The sequence below is a fragment of the Takifugu rubripes genome, chromosome 10 (genome assembly GCF_901000725.2).
Source record: "Takifugu rubripes chromosome 10, fTakRub1.2, whole genome shotgun sequence".
Classification (NCBI taxonomy): Eukaryota; Metazoa; Chordata; class Actinopteri; order Tetraodontiformes; family Tetraodontidae; genus Takifugu; species Takifugu rubripes.
Window position 1 is genome coordinate 2,511,579 of NC_042294.1, and position 8,746 is coordinate 2,520,324.

Genomic DNA, 8,746 nt, shown 5'->3' on the forward strand with positions numbered 1-8,746 from the left:
TTCCATTTTACAAACACATTTAACAAATTCTGAAGGAGACACCAAATCTGGTGTCTGTTTCTTTGTCCGTTGGGGGGAAGCCTGGTGTTGCTGCGGTTACCAGTGTGTTGTCCTCTGGTGGGGAACTTGACAGTGCAGCTCTGAGTGAGTCTGGCAGATGTGCATCAGGGAGGCCTGTTCTGTGTTGGTTCTTGATGAAGTTCATGTCAGAAAAGGCTGATTCACAAAGAGAGGTCGAACCAAAAAGGCTTGCAACCTTCACAGCTGCTGTACATACACCACTGTACTTTTCTGTGTCAACAAGGCACCAAAAGTTTGGTGCAGCCTGAGAGGCTTTGAGCTGCAGCTCATTTCACAATGTTCCAATTTCAATTTGCATCTGTGCAGCATCCAGGCTGAAGGTTGCACTGAACTGCTGAGCAATGCATGATATGTCCACGTTCATGAAAGGGTTAGAAATGAATGACACACATGGCTCAAGCTGATCCAGGTCACAAAACCTGTTCTCAAACTCTTGCCCAAGTCTTTTTATGAGCTGAGAGCACTTTTCAACAATTTGAAAATATCCTGTTGAAATTATTCTAAATTATTCTGATTAAAAATAAAATTGGCACGCTGATTCCAAAATTACAGTCATTTCCCCCCCAGCCCGTCAAGTTTTGAAAGCTTCTCCTCCAGATCAGCAAATTTCCCCTAATGAGCTGTAGTCAGACTGGCCAGCTGATGACAACTGGATCAGCTCCGTTGGTGCCGTCACCATTAAGAGGTGTGTGCAGCCCCCAAAAGGTCAGTACTGTCAATATCCTATAGGGGACACTTTGAACCAGAGGGGATCCTATAGATCAAAAAGTTGACCCAGTTTGATTCCGCACCCAAAAACGAACATCTGTCAGATGAACTCCAGTTGTTTCCCAGTATTTCAGTTAAAACGTGGACCAAATTGTTCTGAAGAGAGGCGCTTGTGCTGGATATGACGCGATCAAACCACAAACACGTGACGTGTGGAGGAAGAAGAAGCGGAAGTGAAAGTTCTCAACTTCGGGCTCCATCTTGAGTGACCGAACCCTGATGGAAAACCTCTAATATTCAGGTGGCATTTGGTTCTTTCACTGCTGTCGTCTCGAATCAATGTTCCGCTGCGAGATGCGGCTTAATAAGCTGCGTGTTCGCAATGAGCGTGCGCGTGTTTCGGACGCACATTGCGGCTGGTCGACGGGAATGTTGTGACGCATGATCAAACTTTGTACCGTGTTTCCTCTAACTGCGTTTTCCGCTAACCCTGACCCAACATTTTAGAGGTTGAGGAAGCACATTTTAATACTCACAATATGTCGACAATATTATTTGCAGTTAGTGGAAAAATCCACCGAAAGAGGGACACAAACGCGAAAGTTTTAGCCTCCTCTCTTTGTCCCTCCACCAGGGGACAATCAATCATTTATTTAAAAAGGAGAGTATGTAAAGAGGGAGAGATCAAGGCATTCCATTTTATTGTTTTAACAACTGGTTCTTTGTGGAATATGAATTTGTTATTATGGATTTATGAAATGTGTTCTGTTTTGAATAAAGCAGTCAAGAAAACGAAAGGAAAACTAAACCCATAGTGTTTTCATATTTTTGGTCCTGTAATGTGGTCAGATAAGATTAGTCTGAGCAGAATTGGGTGTTTTTTGCCCTTTGCTGTGTGTCATCTATTCTATTCAGCATGTTGGGTTGCTTGACTTCTGTTGGGTTGTGGCAACTTGATGCATCACTTCTGAGATATTGACACACCTTTTTCCTGAGGCTGGCTCCAATGCTGCCAACACACCTGGCCATGGATATGGTGGGACTTCTGTGATGAGTGGGGTCAGAGGTGGTGGACAAGCTCTGCTCCAAAACAAGCTTGCTAGATATGTTTGGGATCTCCTCCGCCACAACCACCAGCTGCAACTAGTAGCTGTGCACGCCATGCAGAGTTTTGACCTCTAGGTCAGGCTACAAATGTTTTTCCAGCACCATCATGTGTTGGTGAGAAACATGATGCACCTGATCAAAAAAAGCTGCTTGTAATCTGACAGACGAGCCATGATGAGACGTCAAGGTGCGTTGTTGAAAATGAAGATCCTCTTCTTGGAATCCTGTCTGAGATGACAGAAGATGATGCTGCATTTGACCCACTTTGATGATGTGATGACTTATTTCTGTTTAGTTTTGAATGCATTCTAATCTTATTTGTTGAATTTAATGTTGAGAACTGACATCTTGAAAGAATTTAGGTTTTCTTGTAAACCATAACCAGATAAAAAATGAATTAATTTGTATTTGTGTGCGTCCGTCTGATGCCACCGCACCTTTTGAAACACCCAGGAGAAACATTTTTTCCACAACTATTCTATATTTAACATGGTGTAAACTTTTAAGATGTCCCTAAACTTTTTTCCAATATATATGTGGCCTGTATGATGTACAGGGTTACATCATATAATAGATTTTGATGTGAATGAGCCGACAATACGTCACTGGACAGACCTCTGCTTGTCTTCATGCTGAGAATCATGTTCTTTAACCTTATTTTCTGTGTCAGCAGACTGTTCCTGCTTAACCATTTAGACTCACATTTAAAACTGAGCGAATGTGTGATGGAAGAGGAAGAGAGCAAAGTCCGTAGTGTCCAGCTGTGTGTCCATGAAAAGCGACAAGTCCAAAGACCGCCCTTTAAACTTCGGTATTGGACCTCAAGGCTCACCTTTAAAGTAAGGTTTTCTGAACCACATAACTCTGCCTTAGAACATTTCACAACCATACAAAACATCATTTTGTAGGTATTAGCCTCTACTATCGTGAAAAATGAAATTCATCAGCTCTTTAAAATGAAATGGTGCACAGTCCTTTCACCATGTTGGCCTGTGGAAAACCAGTGTTGTCGGGCCCGATGGACCAGCGTCCCCGTCGTTGCCGGACCACCGTTGGCCACCAGTTGGGTTTTTGGGATCAAAGTCGGGGCGTTTCCTGTATCCGGTTCTCCTCACGGATCCATGACTACAACATGTTGCTGCAAGTGCAGAGACGTTTGCTCTGGAAAGAACTTTAGAGCACATTCAGTGCTGCAGGATGAGGGGCTGGAAAAGGTGCCAGTTCTTTTCTCACTGCAGGGAACAGTTAAAAAAAGCAGCTTAAACTCTGAAAACATGAAAATTATACAGATACATCATTGATTTATTGATTCAGTTGTTATTCAGAATGTATTAGAAATGTTCCTGTTTGATAAAAATGCAGTGAATTGGGATTATTTAACGACAACCTCTACAGATTATTTACCTTCATCACAGTCTCATCACTATTTCTGATGTTTCCTCAGGATGGACGAGGACAGAGCAGAGTCCACAGTGCCCAGCTGGGTGTCCCTGAAGAGTGACCACTCCAAAGTCGACCCTTTAAACTTCGGTATCGGACCTCAAGGCTCACCTTTAAAGTAAGGTTTTCTGAACCACATAACTCTGCCTTAGAACATTTCACAACCATACAAAACATCATTTTGTGGGTATTAGCCTCTATTATCGTGAAAAATGAAATTCATCAGGTCCTTAAAATGAAACGGTGCACCAACATGTCAGGCGTTCGCTCCCATTAACTCCCATGTTAATTTTAGTGTGGTAAATCTTTTAAAACTGAAAATTGCTTCTGTTTTTAACTGGTCATTTCTCCTACATGGGTTAACATCATCTCACAAATATTCCTAGGCATATATTTTAAAGTTTCCCAACAATATCCATCATTGCAGAGTGCTCCAGCTCTCCATTTAGATACGGATGGGTAAGACATGGCAGGTCTGTGCAGCTTGTTCTGCCACACTGTTCCACCACATGTCATGAAAATTCATTAAAAAGTCTATTTATAAGGCTCCTGGTTCTAATAAACCCATAGACAACAATATCAGTCATTTCTAAATGGTTGAAATAAGCTTTTGAATATGTGTGACCTCTGTGCTATTTAATGATCAGTTTCAGAGACCAGACGACTGTATTTGGAGCATAAATGTAGAACTTTTGTTCTATTCTATGAGTTTATATTCCTGATTTGGCACTTTTATTTTTAACATAAATTCACAATGAAGAAAAGCCACTAAACACTTAGATCAAATACACTTTTCTCCAACTAAACTAGCTTGTTAGAACCTAAATAACTTTATATTTTATGCTCAGTGTTCATTCAATCTTCAACTGTCAGAGCAAACTGAAAGTAGAAGTGAACGCAGCCTTTCTTAGGTGTTGCTAACGCCCAGTAGACATGTATAACCACTATTCCCATTTTTGACAGGTATCAGAAACGGTCTGCTTCCATTGGAGATTCCTCCTGTCCCGAGGGTGAAAACAAACGGAGAACTGAACTGCAGACCGCCGACCTGAACAACAGCCTCTCACGTAAGCTCGTACATTTGTATTAATAAGATACTTTTGGGTCGGAATAAAGGAACAACTTGTGTATTTACAATGTGCAAGAGAAGATCCAGAGAGCTCTTGTTTGGTTCCACTGGAACCAAACCCTCTGAAGACCTTCCTAAATGCTTAGACAGTATTTAGCAACATTTAGTCATTTAGTTCTGGAAAGTGTTAAAGAGTTGAAGGCAGGTGACCTTTACAGGACAATGGGTCTGCTGAGTATGATGTGTTTGGAGAAGGTTTGATGTGTTTTTCTAAATATCATCCAGCTTTTACCAGCTGTTTAGTCCAAGCAAACTCTTGGAAGACATGGAAATGGTTGTTATATACTAAATTAGATTGAAACCCAATGAAATAAAAGAATAGGTGTACATAAGAAGACATAACATTTAAAAGTGACCGTAAGATGGGTCATTACCCGACTGTTGCTTCGATCATTCAAACATGACAGAATATTTTCCAGTTGAGGACATCTGTGTTACTGCTGTAGATGTCAATTGTAAAATGATTTAAAAGATTGTTTGTTTTAGAGGGTGGTGAACTGCAGGAGGTGATAGAAGGTCATAAGATCAGTCTGAAGAGAAGATGTGAACATGTGACTGAAGGAACTAATGAAGCAGGAAGTGGAACCCTGCTGAACAAGATCTACACTGAGCTCTACATCACTGAGGGACAAAGTGAGGAGGTGGACACACAACATGAGGTGAGACAGCTTGAGATAACCTCCAAGAAGAACACCCAGGACACTCCAATCAAGTGCCAGGACATCTTCAAAGTCTTATCTGAGCAACAGAGACACATCAGAGTGGTTCTGACCAACGGTGTCGCCGGCATTGGAAAAACCTTCTCAGTGCAGAAGTTCATTCTGGACTGGGCAGAAGGTTTGGAGAACCAAGACATCAGTCTGGTGCTTCCGCTCTCATGCAGGGAGCTGAATTTGATCAGAGATGAGCAGCACAGTCTTCTCTCACTGCTTCATGTTTTCCATCCAACATTACAGAAGATCAGAGCAGAAGATCTGACTGTCTGGAAACTTCTGTTCATCTTTGATGGCGTGGATGAAAGCAGATTTTCACTGCATTTCAACAAGCATCAGGTCATCTCTGATGTCACACAAGTATCGTCAGTTGGCGTGCTCCTGGTGAACCTCATCCAGGGGAACCTGCTTCCCTCAGCTCTCATCTGGATCACCTCCAGACCTGCAGCAGCCTATCAGATTCCTCCCTCGTGTGTTGACAGGATCACAGAAGTACGAGGCTTCACTGACTCCCAGAAGGAGGAGTACTTCAGGAGGAGGTTCAGTGATGAAGATCTGTCCAAGAGAATCATCTCACACATCAAGGCCTCCAGGAGCCTCCACATCATGTGTCTGATCCCAGTTTTCTGCTGGATCACTGCTATAGTTCTGGAGGACATGATGACCAGAGACCAGAGAGGAGAGCTGCCCAAAACCCTGACTGACCTCTACTCACACTTCCTGAGGGTTCAGATAAAGAGGAAGAAGCAGAAGTATGGAGGAAAGCAGAGACCAGGGAAACTAACTGAGGCTGACAAAGAACTCCTTCTGAAGTTGGGTCGGCTGGCGTTTGAACATCTGGAGAAAGGAAACATCATGTTCTACTCAGAAGACCTGGAGCAATGTGGACTGGACGTCTCCGAGGTGTCGGTGTACTCAGGAGTTTGTACAGAGATCTTCAAAAGAGAGAGTGTGATCTTCCAGAAATCAGTCTACTGCTTTGTTCATCTGAGCATTCAGGAGTTTCTGGCTGCCGTCTACATGTTCCACTGTTACACCAGGAAAGACACAGTGGTTATAAGTCAGTTCCTAAAATATTCTGAACCAATACGCTTTTCCGGGTTTGTTGGGTTTCACACAAATTACGATCCAGCCACATCTCTTGATGACTTCCTCAGGAGAGCACTAATGAAATCTCTTGAAAGTAAAAATGGCCACCTGGACTTGTTTGTTCGCTTCCTTCATGGTCTCTCTCTGGAATCCAATCAGAGGATCTTGGGTGGACTGTTGGATCAGACGGACAGCCATCCAGAAACCATCCAGAAGGTCCTCAACAACTTGAAGGAGGAGAACAGTGATGAAATCTCCCCAGACAGAAGCATCAACATCTTCCACTGTCTGATGGAGATGAAGGATCAGTCAGTCCATCAGGAGATCCAAGAGTTCCTGAAGTCAGGGAAGAAATCACAGAGGAGACTGTCAGAGATCCACTGTTCAGCTCTGGCCTACCTGCTGCAGATGTCAGAGGAGGTTCTGGATGAACTGAACCTGCAGCAGTACAACACCTCAGTGAAGGGACGACGTCGCCTGATTCCAGCTGTGAGGAACTGCAGGAAGGCCGAGTAAGTAAAGATTTTTGGGGCCGGACATCGGCGTTTAAATCAACCGAGTGGATCATGTCAGGTAGCAATACCCCCTCCAGTGGTCATTCCTTCAATTCTTTATTTCCATTGCAGCGTCCATAAATTAAAAAAACAACAATTCATTCAGAAATGTTCAACACTGGCTGGATATAAGTTCAAAGGTCAATACAGACAAACCAACATAAGGCAGGAATAATAGGAGCTGCAAGTTAACTGACTATCATGAAATTACTGTCATGTCATTAAATAACTTTTGTTTGTTTGTATACATCGTATTCAAACGACAGAAAAACACATTTTAACTAATGACACGTGACTATTTTGCTTCATTTGTTCCGCGTAAAAACAGCCGGCCTCGTTGGTTTAAATGGGTGTTTTAGGTCTTTGTGGCGGTTCCGTTTGGAGCCTTTATGTGACCCACAAAGTTGTTTGACCCTTTCCACACCCGTTAGGTGGCAACTTCATCACTAGCAACAAAAGGTGCAGTGAAAATGATTTGAAGGAAAACAGGCAGATATAACAGAAGCTGAGGGCAATCGATGCAACCAGAGACTCTGATGTCATCGATCGGATCGCTGAATTAAGACTTGACGCACGATCGTACAAATTGGATGAAATGCAAAATATCCAAAGAGCCGATAGACAGATAAAAAGATGCTCATTTCTTTAAAGCATTTGCTATAATCATTTTAAATATTTAGTAATTGTGAGCTGTTCTAAAATAAGACAAATGTTAAGAATAATTCAGTTGCATTTCAGATCTGATGGTCGTTCAAACTGTTGCTCTACGGTGTTGAATTTAGCTTTTCCAGGAAATGAGCTACATTTGTGTTTAGGTAGATTCTCAGATAAGTTGATTAGAAATCCCAAAGTTTGACTCACTATTTTTGTTTCATACACAACAGACTGTCTGGTAGTTTTCTTTCAAAGAGTCATTGGGAAGTTGTGGCCTCAGCAATGACGTCAAACCCTTCTCATCTACGGGAGCTGAGCTTAAGCAAGAACAAAAGCCTGACAGATGCTGCAGTAAAGTTACTGTCTTCTGCAATGATGCATCCAAACTGCAGACTGGAGACGCTCAGGTCAGGAGGCCTCTGTTGGTCTTTTCTAAATTTCTTTACATTTTCTGCTTTTCTCTTCATTTTCATATTGAGAAAAGTGTTTTTATTTGCCCCATTTATTGGTTTTCTAGGTTGTTACACTACAGTTTATCAGATCTTAGCTGTGACTCTCTGGCCTCGGCGCTGAGGTCCAATCCCTCCCATCTGGGGGTTCTGGAGCTGACTGCGACCAAGCTGCAGGATCCAGGAGTGAAGCTGCTCTGTGGTTTTCTCCAGGATCCTCTCTGTAAGCTGGAGACTCTCAGGTCAGCTTTCTTTTATCTTTGACATAACAACTAAACAATGAAAGGCTTCAAAATAAACTCCATTGACTTTTGGAGAAGAGAAGTGTAGTATGAATTTAAATGAGCCATTGAAAGTCAATTTTATCGATACTTTTTGACTATGTTGCTGTAATATCCCAGTTTATCAGTGGGGGCCAGAGCTCTCCTGACTCCAAGGGCCCTGATTAAATAATGAAATAAAATGAAATAATGATTTTGAGCAAGTGTAATATGACTTTTCCTCCAATTTTTTGCCATGATTCCTTATCCAGACTGAGTGTCTGCAGTTTATCAGAGATCAGCTGTGACTCTCTGGCCTCGGCGCTGAGGTCCAATCCCTCCCATCTGAGGGTTCTGGACCTGAGTGGGAACCAGCTGCAGGATTCAGGAGTGAAGCTGCTCTGTGGTTTTCTCCACTTTCCAAACTGCCGACTGGAAACTCTGAGGTAAACACCATTCTCAAAAATGTCCATTATTCCATCCGAGGGTCCTCACACTTTCTGAGTGTGTGTGTTGTGCCCAGTTCCTTCAGGAGGGAGGGCCACACGGGGACCACTTATTC

At 42.6% G+C, this 8,746-nt stretch overlaps 1 long non-coding RNA gene across 3 annotated transcripts; it reads left to right on the forward strand.

Annotated features, from left to right (window-relative positions):
• The first annotated feature begins 1,060 nt into the window (after positions 1–1,060).
• Positions 1,061–3,401, forward strand: LOC115251249 (uncharacterized). 3 transcript variants are annotated; one of them, XR_003889815.1, is made up of 3 exons: positions 1,061–1,090; positions 2,570–2,735; positions 3,341–3,401. It is a non-coding gene; the product is annotated as an uncharacterized lncRNA (long non-coding RNA). The 3 variants fall into 3 exon arrangements; XR_003889817.1 differs by lacking the exon at positions 1,061–1,090 and adding an exon at positions 2,056–2,083; XR_003889816.1 differs by lacking the exon at positions 1,061–1,090 and adding an exon at positions 2,145–2,169.
• The last annotated feature ends 5,345 nt before the right edge of the window (positions 3,402–8,746 follow it).